This window comes from Malurus melanocephalus, unplaced genomic scaffold (assembly GCF_030028575.1).
Source record: "Malurus melanocephalus ecotype Western Australia unplaced genomic scaffold, MMel_1.1 scaffold_35, whole genome shotgun sequence".
Classification (NCBI taxonomy): Eukaryota; Metazoa; Chordata; class Aves; order Passeriformes; family Maluridae; genus Malurus; species Malurus melanocephalus.
Window position 1 is genome coordinate 2,633,313 of NW_026623267.1, and position 17,870 is coordinate 2,651,182.

General features: G+C 37.3%; 1 long non-coding RNA gene across 2 annotated transcripts in view; it reads right to left on the minus strand.

Moving 5' to 3' along the window:
* Positions 1 to 3,450: 3,450 nt before the first annotated feature.
* LOC130572398 (uncharacterized) overlaps positions 3,451 to 17,870 on the minus strand; it is a 193,611-nt gene continuing 179,191 nt past the window's right edge. For both annotated transcript variants that reach the window (XR_008965214.1, XR_008965213.1), the window contains one exon: positions 3,451 to 5,491. This is a non-coding gene — a long non-coding RNA (uncharacterized LOC130572398). The remainder of the gene's footprint in view (positions 5,492 to 17,870) is intronic.

The window sequence follows — 17,870 nt, forward strand, 5'->3', positions numbered from 1 at the left end:
ATAAAAACATTAACACCTTGAGGGAAAGAAAACATATAACATTTTGAGTTGAAATGAATCCATTTATATAAGAGTTGCAGAGCAGCACTGACTGAAAGAGAAGTGAAAGGGGAAACTCAGGATCCCTCTTTTGTTATAGCAGGCCATTCTTTATTTTGATAAATACAAGTGTCAAAGATTGATATCTAGGCAACGGCCAGACACCTGAGAAAAACACACTAAGAGCCTTCTTTCCATACTGAGTAAAGTTATTCCCAACTCTGAACCTTTACTCCTCTGAGTACAGCCAAGGTCTTTCTGTTTCCTGACACTTTTCAGTCAATACTTTTCCTGAATAAAGYTGTATAGAAACTGAGATGTATTTATAGAAATAGCCACTCAGAAGTTCCCAGGGAAGACAGCCAGGTTATTGTCAACATCTGGATTCCTCAGCCTAGCACCCGCATTTTGCTCTTGGCAGCGGCAGTGACAAATCCCGACAGAGAGGAAACTTCWGGRCATCAATCCRTCCCACAGGTGGGGGCTGGGATGGAGGGTGAAGGACAGACAACCTCTCTAAGCACCTCAGCTGCTGAAGCAGGAAAAGAAGCAGCACTAATTCTGATCTGGAAACATTTGTGGGACATTGAAAGGCAGAGGAAATTTCTTAAAAGGCCAACTTTTGCAGCTCCTTTTTGCAATGGTTSCCTTCATTTCAAGGTTGTGGCACATATTAGAGCAACGATACTATATCCAGATTGCATGCAAAATACCACCACTGAAGAGGCTAGAAATTTAAAATAGAACAAGAAAAGCAGAAGAAGTGGTACTGTGCAAACAAATGTGCAGTCATACTTTGTCAGTAATGCATGTATGCAAAACTCTTCAGGTGCAGAAATCTTTCTTTTCACAGCCATGCTAAAATTGGAAGCTCTCTGGTGACTCAGAGCTTTCATTTTCTCATCTGATGTTTGTGCCACACAGAAAGAGAGCCCAGCCTTTCACTTTTGCCTTCAAGGACCTTAGTTAAACCCAGCTGGGTGMAGCAAAACTCAGACCAATAATCATATTTATCAGTACTCACGAGATCAGATGTCTCTAACCTAACTATAACTACCTATCTTCCTGACCATAGGTTCTAATTATCAYTATGAAATTTGGAACATAACTAAATCATTTTAATCCTAATAACATTAGTAAATTTTTGATATACAACATGGAAACCATTCCAGTAATGTGTGTTTTACTTCATTTTCTCATGATTCAAAAATAAATAAAAATATGAGGAAAATAGAAAGTAAAAATAGGAGAAAATAGCAGGATGTTGCTGCCACTGATGTCTATGGTAACTGGCAGAAATCCCATGCATTTTAATGGGAGAAAGATTTTCAATTTTTAGTACTTGTGCCCTACATATCTTTCGCCTTCAGCTCTTCTCAACAGCATTGACTACATGATGTTCTGAAAAATGAACCTCCAAAATGAAGTTTGGCCTATTGGAAAGGTTTACTATTTTTCTTCCTTTAACTTATGCTCAGATTTCAAACATGAGCATAAGGATTATATTTTTATTTTACTACATAAGGGGAGTGAACAAGTCTTGATGCTGACAGAACACTTTATGTGATATTTAGCAACAAAGAAGGAAACTCTGTCAGCCCAGAATTCACAGGAGCACCAGTTGGCTAAATTCATGGCACGGTGTGGGAAAATTACCTCAACACTGTCTACTTTTGCTGATTTTTCCTTATGCTGACACTTCTGATGCCCTRAAAGTTGCTGTGCTCACATCCTCTGCTGCTGGTGTCAAAGAACACTCTCAGTCTTCACATGCCAAGATGAGGAAAACCTATTGCAATGCCCAAAAGACTTAACTCCTGTCAAATATATTCATTTAACACAAGCACTCTGGTCTATGGCTCTGAAATCTTAAAGTGATGGCATGAAGCAGGAAGGAGAAAAACAAGCAGTAGCTTTAAAAGAAAACCTTCAATTAACAGGTAGAACTGCTCCAGTTCATTGTAAAAGAAAAAGACAAAAAGTATTAGCCACAAAGACATCCTAGATTTTCAGAGTAGTGCTGTACACAAAAGATTGTACACAAACCTACTGAAAAATAGAAACTTAGAAATAASTTCCTCACATGAAAAGCAGCCTGCATGATAATACACTTGAAGATACATACAGTCCTTCTGGTGTCCAGACTCCTCCCTGAGTYAATTGACCCATCACCTGGGTCAATTTTAGACACCGGTGTAGATTTAGAATTGTTAAAGTTTGTATTTAAAAAAAAAAAACAAAAAAAACCAGCTCTTTGGAGTGCAGTCATCACTTTAATTTTTTTTCAATTCTTACCAAGACTATAGAAGCCCAGTGCATAGTGAAATTCCTTCATCCTGTGGTRGTTTCTCTAGGTTGAGCAATAATCTCTCTCTACTCCTTTGTCCTCTCCATTTCATTAACTTTACACAGGTGGGCATTAAAAAAATAAAGTTTCACAACAGGGCCAATAGCAAACTTGTCACACCAAGCTCCTGACTCTATGAGTCATGGGACTCTCTACACATGTAGAGATTCCCACTGATGTTGGCAACCCCTCATGGGTCCACAGAACAGAATATCTTGATTTGGAAGGGCCCCATAAGGATCATGGAATCCAACCCCCTGCTCCTCACAGAACAACCAAAAATGAACTCAAAGACCATGCAGGCCATTTATTTGGTTTGCCATGTCCACCAGCTGGGTTGTTTCTGGGTTTCATAGCTGTAAGGACCCTGCCCTACTTCTTTCATCATACYGCCACCCAAAAATACTTAATTTTGCAGTACACACAAACTAATGAATAGAAATTTAAGAATAATCTCAAAAAAGTGTCAAAGAATGTGATGAGGCTACAAGGGAAAACCTAGCAACACCTGCAAGGCAAATGAAATAATCTATCTGTGCAGCCCAGGAAGAGTCATCTGAAGGTTTGTACCTCTGAGCCCTCGTGTTGCAAAGGACCAGCTGGAGTCAAAGGTAAATCATCTGGCCTGTGAGGAAAACCTGAGGAACTGGGCCTGTTTAACCTTAAACAAAGGAAATGGAGGCATTTGAGCAATGGCTAAAGTGTAGAAGATAATTRTATATTTGCTTAATACATTTAGGATTTAAAAAAAAAAAAAGTAATAGACTTAATTTTCTGAAAGAAAAAGTGATTTTAATAAAGCTCTGGACTGGACTATCTTTCACAGTGAAATTTCACCCACTGAGGGTCTTCCAGAGCAGGCAGGACAAACTTGAATGATACAGGCATACATTGGTCCTAGAGTGGGACCATCAAATTTGTGATTACACACACACATGCAAAAAAAAACCTCTTTCACCCTTATTATTTTTTAATCATTTATTCTTGAGAAGAAACACAGAAAAGATTTCAGTGGTCAGGAGGGACTGAAGGAGATGTTTGTCTCTCTCACATTCCTTTCCCTTTTGCCTTCTCACTCATTTCCTTGCATTTTATTTTCATAACTTATTCCAGAAAAGTAATCTTTTATTTTCCTTTGCAAGGCAACCACAAAAGTTCAGGTTCTGAATGACTGTTACTTTCACAGGACAACACTTTACAAATGGGATTTTTGTAAAATACCTACATTTTCAGACATCTGTCCAGACATCTGAAGAYCCTGATTTTTTTTTTCCACCCACTTCATTCCCAGAACAGAGCAATGAAATGGCTGGTAGCAAAGGAAGCTTTCTGGGGATTGCCATTCAAATAAGGACACACTCACAGCTTTTGTGTTTGGAGATTATCAGCACTTTCTATACAGCCACAGAAATCATTTTATAAACAGTGGAAGCATTTCTACTGGAAAAGAAAAATTCAGAACACAACACACACTTTTACTAATCTTAATAATCATGATAAACTTGCAGGAGCTTTTGAAACAAGAGCATAAGAAGATACAATGAAAAGTATAAAAGGAAAAGAAGAGAAAATTAATAAAGAGATATTCAAAATGTATTATTGGACGCAGGTCATTTTGTGAGTTGTTCTCCAAGACAAAAGATTTTAGATTTGATTCAATTGCAAGTGATATGTAGGGCAGCTGTAAGATGTCCTATTGCTTACATCAAAAACTAAGATTTGCTTGACACACTCCCTATTTAGATCATAATAGAGGCAGAGGACACATGCAGAAAAAAACCCAGTAATTCTGTAGGGTTGTGCTGCTGGCTTTARCCCATCCTGCATTTCACCTGGGAAACACCAGCAAGGGCTGCACTTCTTTAATGTCTACCTTCTGCAAACAAAAAATGTTCATTTAATTTTAAATGTAGCATATGACCACGATCTTATTTTAGTAAGTGTGTACTGTACTTTGAAGCATTYTTTTTCATTAAGTAATCCCAGTATTGTACCTCAGTACATTTGGTATTCCTCAGACAGTCTTTTTAATCAATACACCAAAGGGAGTCAGTACAGCAAAGGGAATACAACATTTCCTGACATCACCTATTTATCCAGCACAAAACTGGAAGGATTTTGAAGGCAATGAAAACAATTCAGAGAGAGCAAGTTCTGGCCACTAGTTCTGCCCTGGCTCTATGTGTTGATTCCTTAATTCACCAGGAATCTCAGTCTCCTCATCCAGTCTCCATGCACAGTGCTGGATTTCAATGCTATGTTGGGTTTTTTTTTTTCTCTTCTTGATGTATTTGTTCAGAATACTGAAACATTTTTTAAAATACTAAAAAGAGCACGCAAACATGCAACTAAACCCAAAAAATCAAGCATGGCACAGTAGGAGAAGAAAGCTTCTGGGGAGAGAAAGCAAAACTGTGTGACAGATGGAAAAGTCTCAATGGATGAATGGTACTACTACAAATAAGTAGCAGGCAGCCAGAGGGAATCAAATAATGATTATAGAAGAAAAATGAGGGTTAAAAAAATGGGGTAAAAAACCTTCAGCMCTGGCAGAAAATTCTAGGGTAGTAATGCATACTATTTTTCCAAGGAAGATTTAATTATATGTTTTCCACAAACAGGGAAAGCAGTAAAGACAAAGAAGCTAGCCAGCTGACAAGCAAGACAGTGTGGACAGTATAAAAAGCTCAACGTGTCCTTGGAGAGGAAGGAACATACTCCAGGATTCGGTTTGGCATGCCCCCAAACCTGAACAGATTACTTTCTGACGATCAATACCTGTAACCACCAGAGGCCTGTTGGAGAGTTTAAAAAAAAAATAGAAAAAATCAGCTTCAAAGAGACCTGGTCCCAAGCTCACATTTTATTTTTGCCACTGGGTGCTGAGGTAAGAGCTTTGGACAAGGCTCATTTTTCATCTCTTTATAGGGCTGTGGATTGAATATGAAGTGTCACGGCATGTTCTCAGGGCTTCGCTCCGTCGGTTTCCTGTCCCAGAGAGGAGCACTCTCAGGATGACACTCGTCCCCTTTGACCAAAGCTGGTATCAGATCTTTCACAACAGCCTGATTAATGTCTCCTTTARCATCCATGACTCTTATCCACCTATAAAGGAAAAAAAAATAAAATCCTTATTGTTTTCTTAATTTAAGTCCCTTTTCCGTTGGAGAGAGAGAGAAAAATCAAGAAGTTTCATAATATTGTTCGAAATGTCACTGATCAACAGTTATATCCAAATGTAGCTCATCTATTTCAGAGAAGTGCAGTGGGCTTTTTTTTTCACATGCTGTAGTATAAACCCGAGTAAAAATTAAATCTCAGATTTTTCCCCATAATATAATTTAATCACAAAYACATGCTGAAAAAAGTGCTTTAAGACATTACTATGAGTACAAAGCAATAATTCATKCATGTTTCTGGAGTCACAGAGGGTTCTGTATAGTGTGATGTCTTCAATTGCAATTCCACCTTTCCCTCTCTCACATTCAGCTTAATTTTCTTTTGTCTTTCCCCCATTCAGTTTTGAAATATTGCAAGGCAATGCATATTTTCCAGAAAGCACTGATGCATTTTTTGTCCACCTTTGTTACTGAAATTAACTGATCTGAATAAAGCAAAACAGAAAAGAACAGAAAATCTAAGCAGCTTTTCGGAGGAAACATAAAGAAAGAAAGAAGAAGGAAGGAAGGAAAGAAAGAGAGAGAAAGAGAGAAAGAGAGAAAGAGAGAGAGAAAGAAAGAAAGAGAAAGAAAGAAAGCAAAGAAAGGAAAGAAAGAAAGAAAGAAAGAAAGAAAGAAAGAAAGAAAGAAAGAAAGAAAGAAAGAAAGAAAGAAAGAAAGAAAGAAAGAAAGAAAGAAAACTGTATTATTAATAGCAAGCTCCAGGATGATGGATGAAAAGAACAACAATATCCTTTAATCATAAAGCACTAACATTCCAGCAGTGCTGGTAAGTGAGTAGAGCAGTGAAACCATTTGAGACTTAAACAGATGGATTAGGAAAGGTTCCACTGTGGGTTYCTGGACAGATTTCAAAACAGCAGCCTGATTAACTAATGCACAAAAAGCAAGTGATTCTTCCAATCAATAAGCTTTTATGTAAGCATATTTGAGTTATAATATTTAAACACAGCAGACAAGTGGGGAATCAGGAATTCCTCACGCTGGGCTAGCAAAGCAGTGAGTTTTACTTGAATCTGGAGGACTCCTTTTTCCCAGCAAATCTCAAAGGGCTTTTATAGCTAATGTTGTCAACACATGTTCATCAATATATTAAGAGCTCTTGATGATTTTGTGGAAATAATGGTGAGTTCCAAGTCCAAAAGATGCTTTTTTTTTTCAATTTTCTTTTAAAATACTCCTTTAGGGAAAACTTAACCAGATTTTCATTGAATGAAGGAAACTACACATAAAATTAATCATTTACTACCTTTCTTAGTGAGCACCCTCTCCACAAATAATTAGGGAGGAAGTATGGACCTGGGCTGATGTCCTTCATCATGATAACATTTATCCTAGGTAAGAAATTGAAATGGAAAAGTGTAATGGTTTTAAATGCATATTTTTATATATTTTTGTTTCAAAATATTTTTTAGAGATTATAATTCTTAAGGAATTACTGGCAATGAATACTGTCTCTTAAGTGCCCACTTGCAGATAGAAGCATGGTATTTCATAAAGGTTTCTAAAAGTGACCTAAAATAGATTTATTACTATTATTAGTTGTAGTAGCATTAGTATTAGTATTAGTATTAGTATTTGTATTTGTATTTGTATTTGTATTTGTATTTGTATTTGTATTTGTATTTTAAGCCTAATAACTTGCCGTGTTCCAAGGATAGAAACCACAAGGGAAAATTTCAAACTTCTGTATGATACTTGGACTTCTAGGCCATGGTTTCCAGTACTCTCTTTACGCCATAATCAAGAGGTATTCACATTTACTCTGGATACCAATATAATTTCCTCTTCCCAGCTGAGATCTGGCTACAAGATCAGATCTCAGGTGTAAACCTTACAATTATTCAGACAAGACTTTTGTTTATTTTGCATCATGCATTGCACCATCCCTTTGATAGTGTCTCCTAAAGACTAACTTTTTAGTRTTTTGAGTTTTCACATTTCAGGGTATTTAGCAGGTTTTCAGAAGTAGTTCTTTTGGGACTCTTCATGGCCTGAAGTATAGACTGCTGTGGTGCTAGGATTTTGCCTCTTTCCATSAAGGAGTTTGGACTCCATGGTCTATGGGGCTGCTGGCTTTCCTGGCTCCCCTTTAAATTGCCAGMTAGGACCTGTGCTTAGTACATGTGTAGGTCTGAATAATTGTACATATTTGCTTTGAGGTTTACAATGTAAATGTTCTTCATAAATTGAAAAAGGATTTGGGGGGAAAAAATGCCTATAGCCCCAAAACAATAAATTTATTAGTCCGCACTATAAGAATAGTATCTTTCAGTCCCCAGAGTATGACCCTTACAGGATTAAATGTAATTTATTGTCAGAAGGACTACAGAATAAGGTGGAAGAGAAGGAATAAGAAGTCCTGCTCTTGCCTTTCCTCTGGGCCAGTTTGTCTCAATCCCCACTATCAGCGCAAACTGCATGCAATGTTTGGAGCAATGGCAGCATAAATTCTCTCTGCTTTTTCTAGTTATTGAAATTCTGTGACATTTTGTGATTATCTGAGGGCATGTTTACAAGCAGTAAAAATATACTGATGTCATGAATAGACTAGAACCCAGATGCTATGATTCAACTTCAGCTGCCAATTACTGCTATTTTGAATACAAACAAATCTGAAAGTAAAAACATCAAATTAAGGATATTAAATATGTTAAACAGATTTTGAAGTATTACCCTATTTCTACTTTAAGGGGCACTACAAATTCCAACAAAGGAATAAAGCTCTTGCCCACAATTAAAACAGTAAATAGTATTATATTCTGTGTAGCTCTTAGGAGTTCGGTCCCCCACCGTTATCTGTGGGATGCTTCACACTGCCACAGTAGGGCAGTTCAGTATTTCAACCTCTTACTGTAAAAATTAACCTGTTTTTTCTAATACATTTTGAACTCTGTTCACAGAAGCCCACATTGCATGAAATTCACAGGCCCCCACAGAGAKAAAATAATTCTCCTTTTCGGTGCACCACTGAGGAATGCTAAAAATAGTTGAACATACTAGGGAAAAAGAATTCTCCTGTGGGGACTGCAGTGTCTTTGCCTCACTAGAAAGAGAAAAAAACAATTAAGCATATATGTGTACAATTACATCCAATTTCTGTATACTGCACTAAGTAGTTAGTCCACACTCTGGAGATTCTCAAATCTCACACCTATCTAATTATTATACTTCTTCTGTGTTCCAAATGTTGAAGAACACTGCATTAATCTCAATTGCTGAATAACTAATAGCTGTTGTTGCTTCCATTTACTGTGAAAACATATTAAAACTAACACATGTAAGAAGCAGATAATTTTGTTTAATACCTAGACATATGTGCACGTATCTAAATGCAGATGCACTTACATGCAGATGTGTGRGTACAATTGTTTGCTGTGAAAAAAAATTCCCCATCACCATCTATGCCTTGTTATGTGACTTGTGAAGATGATTTATTTAAGTGGGATCTTGCATCACTGGCATAATGCTTACATGGAGAGGTTGGCTTGACCTGAACCTGAGACACTAGAGGACAAAGGTTTTTCATTAAAACCTTGCTGATTAGCCCCAAAAGTACCACTAGTGAACTTGGAGACAGCACTAGGGGTTTTCCTMGCAAGATGCACTGAAGATATGAAGCTGTAAAAGTCCTGATATGCAAATATATACAGATCTGGACACTTTGTCCTGCTCTACTCCCTTCTGAGTTATTTTTGGGAATATTTTTAAGGAAGATGTAGCAGCAGTAAGACCAGTTATAGTACATTTCAAGTTGAAATGTACCTATATACTACAATATATGTGAGAGGCATTGAATCATACTTTTATAAACAGCACAACAAATTTATCAGAAGCTGAATAAAAGATGTGTTTGTTCATTACTGGCTGCAGARAATTTCTTTTTGGATGCTATATGCTTTAACAGCCTTTTATTCCTGCCTATATGMCTCTCTCAGTGGAAACAGTTTTATTAGATGTTGCAGCAGCCTTCAGATTATATTCACACAAACAAGATATTACCTGGTGCCTAAACATTTGTATGGGTACTGAGCAATCATCATTAAAGCAGTCACCATTAAGCAATCAGAAATAGTTAACACTGCAAAGCATTTAGGTGGATACAGGTTTTTCATTGTCTAAAATATAAAACARGTTTTAAAACTGGTTTTCATCTATCCACAGAATTTTTTTCCCTATTTAATGAAAGCATTCTGCTTATACATAAGATACCATCAATTCATCCTTTAAAAAAAGGGAATATTTAAGAGTGGAAATGTTGAACTGTCCTTTAACCATTGATATTAAATATTACCCTGAATTAAGAATAAATGTAAATGACAACCCATATGAGGTATTACATCTGTATGTAGCACACTTTTTAACATTCACTAAATATGAGAGTAATCATGGTTTTATTCATGCAAATGTTCTTGTAGGAAGCACCTGTAGTGARCACTGCGTTGTAATGAGATATATAGGTCATATCATGGAGAATGACTGTAAAGTTTAGCCACTTGATACATTTGCAGGTGTGAAACATTTCAAAGGCTCTCTTCTGATTAAATGAATTTCAAATTCTGTGRCAAGAATTAACATGCCCTGTGCAGGACTGGGTGCTGAACATGCAAGGATATTTATAAATTCCTCTTGATGCTCTTAATATTAGGGTAATCAGTTTGCTCTTTCCTTTCCATTTGTAATATTTATTTCATATAGCACAAGAGATTGCCATTTCAAACTATCTGTGTCTCCTTGGCTTAAGGAAAAAAACACCCTGTTTTTAGTACATCTATCCCCTAGTCAGTGAATTCATTGTTATCTCTAAATAATGAGACCAAGACACCACAAGGCCCAGGACGGAACTTTGCTTTGCATATTCTTTGTCTAAGGTTCTGTTTTTCAAACTTTTTTTTAACAATTTTTACACCTTAGTCAGCTTTAATTCAGCAAACAGGTTTCTATATCATGTCTAAGCTTTGCCTGCCTCTGTCACCAACAGTCCAGTGAACCACAGAGGGACATGCCACTCATGGCCTGTGCCTTCCATCCTCCAGAGCTTACCAGCCCTTCCTCTCCTTTCAGCCCTGCCACTTGGATCCACAGCAAGTCTCAACCTACTGCATTTGTGCAAGACATCTTTGCTCTGTCTCAGTGTTCCACTTTTCTATATCTTAATCTGAGTCCTATAAAGAGTCTAGAGTTCCTCAAGTCTGAATGACATTCCTAATCCACCAGCAGTTAGAGTTGAACCATGGCTCAAGGCTTTCTTATCCCTTAGTCCAGAAATGAAGCTTGGTATCTCCCTCAGAAGAACCCAGGCTTTATCTGGGCCATCAAGTCAGCCACAAAACCATGCAAGTTAATTGGAAGCATTAAACTGAGAAGGATTCTTAATCAAGCCATGACCGCTATTAGCAACTGAGTTCTGGGGTAAAGGTGGATAATAATTTTTTACTATACATAATAATTGTCTTAAATTTGCACATTAGGCAAATCCTCAARCAGTGCACGGGGTCACCAGAAATCACGTTCTGAGGTTCAGCAGTTGCACAAATACACAGAGAGCTTACGTGAACCAGAGAAATGAAACCTGTCCAAGATCCGTAAAAGCTCCCAAACCGACATGCAGCTTTAATGTGAGCAACTGTAAGATGATTTATTTTTTTTCAGATCAAATACACAAAGTTCTGGATGTAATTCTGTTAAGCAGTTTTACATCTTGCCACTAGGACTTTTTTTTTCCTCTGTGCTAAGCTTTAATATCCTTTCAAATGCATTAATGTGTCCCTGGAACAGACGCTTAGAGACTCCTGCACGCTTTGAATATTTCCACTTTAAAGAGGGYTTTCAATACTTACTGAGACTCTGTGTACCACCTCACTGGCACCAGAGCTTGTAAAACACTAAGAGAAATGGCTCCTTGCCCAAAACATGTCCAACAAGAAAAATATTACTTCGGGTCATCCCACAGTTAAGGAAAAAGAAAAGTTGGGACCCTATAAACCACACCTTGGAGATTTATGCAATTATTTGTTTCCATTTCAGTCGACTTCTATCTCAGAGACTTGCCTTTGAATTTCAGGTGTAAGCAGTTCCTGTATGCCAAAGAGAAGCTGGGGCAAAACCAGTAAACTCCAACCAGCTCCTTTCAAAAAGCTCTGTGTTCACTCACCTTCCTTTGGCCTTTAAACACTATAATGCAGCTCAACAGAATGGTGGGAATTCATGTGTTAGAAGGACACATTTCAGACAAACAAGATAYGATTTTTAGCCAAAGGTTCAACAGGCAATGTCTAAATATTAAGCCTGAGAATATGCCTGAATCCTAACAAGCCTCGCACACTTCCATTTTTATTGCAAAGAATTTCCACAGAAATATCCAAATAGGAATGCATGTTACCACGCTATAAGTATTCATAGCAGCCAGGTAGGGCTGAAAAAAATGTCACTGTAATATTTTGCAAAAAAGTTGGTGGTTTTTTTGGTTTTGTTTTTTTTTAATTATGTTCTCTGGACATCTCTCAGTGCTTAGTTGAGAAACTTTGGTTACCTACCCCAATGCTGGTCAATTAGGTTTTATCTTGAAAAGACACACTGGAAGAAATTTTGGAAAACTAGTCCTGGCTGCAGCAGCAAATATCTTCTCGTGCTCTGACTGTATTGCTGTACCAGCATGCAACTACAGAATTACCCCACTCYCTGCATGGATCTCAAGAGCACTTTCAAAATGAGTTCTTTCTTTCCTATCAGCACTGAAGCTGCTKGGTAAATGCCTTTTACAGATCTATTGACATTCATGCTTTTAAAATAATAACTTTATGGACACTGCAGATAATGAAACAGAGTTCACGAGAAAATGCAACTGACCATTCACGTACTTTTGGGTCTGAGGAAGGCTTTATACAGAATCTGGGAAAAGGAAAATATGGTGTGCAGGAAGAACATGAGGATTGATTTGCTATGCGAACCTGACAAAACTCAATGGGGAATTTTACAGTTTGATGAAAACAGAAATTAAAATTAATAATAACAAACAAAATGAAAGTAGTCTAAATAAACCATAAAACCACCACAGCGTGCAGTCTAAAGTGCAATAAGGRGCATATCATCCCTTTAAGTTGAATAAACCCTCCTCCAAAAAGAGGGAAAAGATGTGCCTGCACAGAGTCTGAGCTGCAAAATCTGGTTTTGCTAAGGGACAGGACTTCCTAAGAAGTTTTGGCAGACCACACAGTAAAGTGCATTTAAGTGYGCATTAGTACATGGCATAAGGAACAAAAAGAAGAAATTTGGGGTGTGCATGCAGTTGCAGGGCTAGGAAGCTACTGGGATCACATGGATATTGTGGGATAGCTTCCACAATTGCAGTGCTGCAAGAGGTGGATATCAGATGTTCAGGAGGGATGGGCTAGGATGGGAAGGAGGAAGAGTTTGCCAGTATGTGAAAGCAGCAGAGATGCCTGGAGCTCTGCCTAGGGAGGAATGATGAGCCAGCTGAGACTTTGTGGGTCAAGAGTGGTGCACAGACAAGCACAAGCAATGCTGCAGTGAGCGTCTGTTGCACTCTCTGCAATGTTGGTGCAGTTTGGTGAACCCCACTGGGTACCTGGCACYGAAGCAAAGTGCACGGGAATCAGGAACGTGGGACTTGGCATGCTATGCTGACCACAGAAAAATGCTCAAAGTGAGGACTGCAGAAAAGTTCCAAAGACAAACACTTCTTCTACTTGATAGTTTGTGCTGTGTCAGAGGCAAGTCAAAGGAGCTTACGCAGTAGTTAAACACAAAGTAACACTAAGAAGGAAGAGAAGAATTGAAAGTTTGCTGTGAATTTTGCCAATTAGTCAATGTATTAAGGAAATTAAGATGTAAATTTCCTAAAGAGAAAAACATATTTTTTCTATAAGTTACATTATGCGCCATGTTTTCTGGTGACATCTATTTTAAACTATGCCATATTCWAAAGGTAAGATTTTAGAATGGTCTAAATTAGTCTATGGTGATTACCCACATTGTGCAACTTACTACTGTTTTATTAATGCAAGATTAAAGATAATACTTTACTGGAAGAGATAACAGCAGAATTAACCTCTATTTACCTTGACATAATAAAGATTTAATAAAACATGGGAAAATGTCAATGAACAGCATAATTATTCTAACATGAAATTTAAATGTAACTTAATTCTGTATTCTGCATATTTAATGCTTTAAGATTAGTCATCATTGTTCTTTTCTTGCTCTTACAATGCGTACTTAAAAATATTTCAAGCAGACTCAGACAACTTGCTTATTAAATGTATACTAATTTATTTTCAATTTCAGAAACCTTAAACCTAAAACCCCACTTTTTTTGGAAAGCTGTTCACCCGACCCCTGCAACCAGTATATATCTCCATATCTCACYCTTGTCCAAATTTTTTTACTATTGAATCAAAGAAGGTCTTTGCAGTTTTATTGTATCAGACAGGCATCAAAGGGGCAGAACACATAGGATTGCAAAATAACACAGCTGCACTTTGCAGTGGAGTGTTCTGTATCTGGCCGTGTTTTGTTGTTCATGTAATACTTTTCAATAAACAAAGATGTCAATCAACTTTCTTTGCAGCACATCACATTTCAGATTTAAACCACTTCAGACACAGAGCTGCCCCAAGCTCACACGTTTAACAGATAAAAATTCAGCTTTCTGTCAAGGCAGAATACAGTATTGATTGTAGACTGTATTTAGACTGGTGTCTTTTGGAACTATATTACTTTCAAACTCATCCCAGGTGCACTATAGAAACATAAAACAAAAAGCGTTTCTTTTCTAGTATATTTTTTTTTAAAACTTTCTACATTGATTACTGGTAATTTCTAAATAAATGACAAAATAAAACCAGCCAGGGCTAGAATGTATCCAGAAATCAGTGATGGGGGAAGTTACAAAAACACGATAGTAATCATGAAAACTTTGATCACTTGATTTGATTCTAGTGCTTTGTAAATTAGCATAATTATTCAAACATGCTTCATTAAAAATCACGACTGTACAAGTCCTTCAGTTTAATGATCCAAGAACATACAGAATGAGCTAAGCTTTAAATAAATACATCAACTTTGTACTAGATGGCCATGTCAGAGACTGGCAGGTTATTTGTTTAAAATAAAATACTGAATGCAGTCTTGTTCCTTGCACAGCATAGGAGACTGATGACTTGCTAAAAGGTGCAGCATGTTAGCTAGTTTATTTTACTGTTTATCCTCACATCCACCTGCACTCCTCCTGGGATCCCATAAGGTTAGTTTTCATGTCACTCCTAAGCTACTGGGAGATTGGCATAAAATCCCAGTAAATCTCCAACTAATTACATTTGAACTCTAGGTGTCACAGTTGATTTTGACCTTTAAAGTTTGGCAAAAGTTTGACAGTCCTTATAGTGGCCCCTCACTCTACAGTACTTCTTCTATCAAAATTTAAAGGAATGAATAGGCTGGAAAATTATATATGTATTTAAAAGTAAACAAAGTACCCTGTTTATTAATATACCACGTCCCAGAAAAATCAAAGAAATACACTTATCCATGGCAACCAAAATCCTTGAGAATGTGCTGACATTCTCCTAAAACTGTAGCTGACAAAACACAGTTGGCATCATTGGAGGGTTAAGAGAAACCTAACAAATTTGACTGAAGAAAGGGAAAACAAAATCCAAGCTAAGTTGTCACTCTTTGCTTAATTCCATATATATATATATATATCTCTTGAGACAGAGCAGGGCAGCTCTTGTGAGTGGCAGTGAGTAAGGTTCCTGTTAGATTGTTCCTCTTCATCTGGCTGTTTAGTTTGGGACTTTGAATTTCTAAGAAATGAGTGCCAACGTTTTATTCACCCACAATAAGTATCTCTGCAGTAAAGTATTGTTTTACAGCCCCGCTCCCACCAGAAAGAAAAAATTAGCCCTTCCTCCCCCACAAAAAGCCCCAACAACAACAACAACAAACTCCCACAACTGGTTGCCCAGAAAAATAGTGCATAAAATCTCTCCCTGCTGGTTTCCAGCCATGATTACAAATGTCCTACTGTCCAGACTGTGAACATCCCAGCTGTCATCCAGGGACTTTTAAAAATGAAACAAAGCCAAAGTGTCAGCAAAGCTAATAGATGCCAGAGAAATCTTCACGGAACCATAGAATCATAGATGGTTTGGGTTGTAAGGGTACTTTGAAGATCATCAACTTCCAACTCCCTTCCTGAGGATAGGGACACCTTCAGCTAGACCAGGTTATTGAGAGCCCTGTCCAGTCTGGCCTTTTTATTTAAAAATTCAAACAGAAATTTGCAAGTAAGGAAATGAAGATTGCTAACACTTTTTACATTTAAAAAGGAATATGGATCCATAAACATTGATTTAAATGAAATGTTAATACTTTTGACAGAAAAGGGGATAACTTCTGCAAAGGTAAATTATTTCTTATAACTGCCTGCAAATCATTATGCTTCTGCAAATTCTACATAGATTTTTTTTCATACAATTGTGAATTAGGCATGCCTTAAGCCAGATTTGAATTTCAGTGACACATTATTGAGATCATGTGTTTCATAYTGTCTACATGTTGTTAGCTATTATTTTCAGAGAGGGCAGTTTTTTGAAAACTCTTGCACTAAATAATTTCTTTCAACATCCAGAATTTTGTAGTTTAGGGGAAAAAAGATACAGTAGCTTATTGCAAACTCACAAATGTGTGGGAGACGGGAGTTTACAAATAATCATGTACACTCTAGTGTTATTTTTTTGCTCCTTGGGGAAGAGAAAACTTCATGTTTGTCAGGTCACTAATAGAAAGAATTGGAGTACAAAAGATTGAATTTACTTAGTTTTATCAAAGAGAGAGTAAAAACACTTAAGAGTTGCAAATAAGGGAAATTAATTTCAAAAGAAAGGTCAAAAACAAGAAAGAASATCTCTAAACTTATTTATCTGTTGAGGGTTATGCTAATTATTTCACAATTCCAGCTACCCTGTGGGGCTGGCCACAGGAATTTACTGCACAAGACAGGCCYGGCATTCTCTGGAGAGATCCTGGCACTATGTGAGCTCTCCTCTTTTTAAAGCAGGCTACCCAAGTACTCTCCCTCCCATTGGAAGGTGCAAAATAAAAAGAAATGGAAATGTTGATTACATTTCTTTCCTCCTCCATGCTGTAATTTCCAATCCCTTCTATTCCTGGCCTCAAGAATGATCAAGCACTAAAATATCACATGGTAATGCAGAGGATTAGAGCATTTCCCACCACCCTGCCCCAACCCAATTAACCTCTTTTAATTAATATTTCTGCTGTGTTGCTTAATTTGCACTTCTTATGCTGGCTTTTCATGGCTTCTTTTTCTCACATTTTGAAGGCACACAGGTAAAATTTGTCAGTAACAATCTCTGAAAAACAATRCTTTTGTAACAATAATTTTTAGAGTATAATGGCTACTCTGCCATGAATTTAGTGTAAAGACACACACGATATAATAAATGGAGAAATTCATAATGAAGAGCTTAAATTCAGTGGCATGCATCCATACACTCAGTTTATTTAGGGAGATCCTATTGGGARCACTATCACAGGGCTACAAAACAAAAAAAAATGCCACTATAAAATTTAAAAGTTCTTCTATCATAGCAATATGAGAGGTTTCTCAGTTTTAGTCTTTGGCAGGATTTTCTTACCATAACGCAATAATATYTTTTTTCTGGTGACCACAGAGACAACATTTTTGTTCATGCAGGAACCCTAGACCAAACGATAGCTGAGAGACTATTTTAAATTTATGTACCCTCAATTTTCATCCTACAGGTCATTCAAGCTCAACATTTCATTAATGAAACRCTGTCAATATTTCCCTGATATTGCCACAGGTTGACATATGGCATTATTCCAGTGTAAGATTTTCACACATTAGTGACTGGAAAATCAAGAATATTCCCCAAGACACCTGAGGTATGATTAATTCTCTAATAGTCTTTCTGTATCAGTTTGAGAGGAAGAGAGGGATCTTGTGCTGGGGAGGAAAGAAAGTGGCAGCACTAGAAAGAAGATGGCCTTGGCTTCTTGCCTGGAGCACTGACTTGGCCAGCTGCCCCACATGACAACCTTTGCCATCCCGAAGCCCAAATAACATGCCAGCAGCAAGGCAACAGCTTGTAATGTACCTTGAGCAGAAATAATGGCAACATTATTCCATGAAACTGTCCATGAGAAAGAGGAGTCAGTGCTGAGGGGAAAATAAAGGTGAGCCTGTTCTCTTGGCTTAGGGATAGGAGTCTGTCACCATTTTTGAAGGTTAAAGC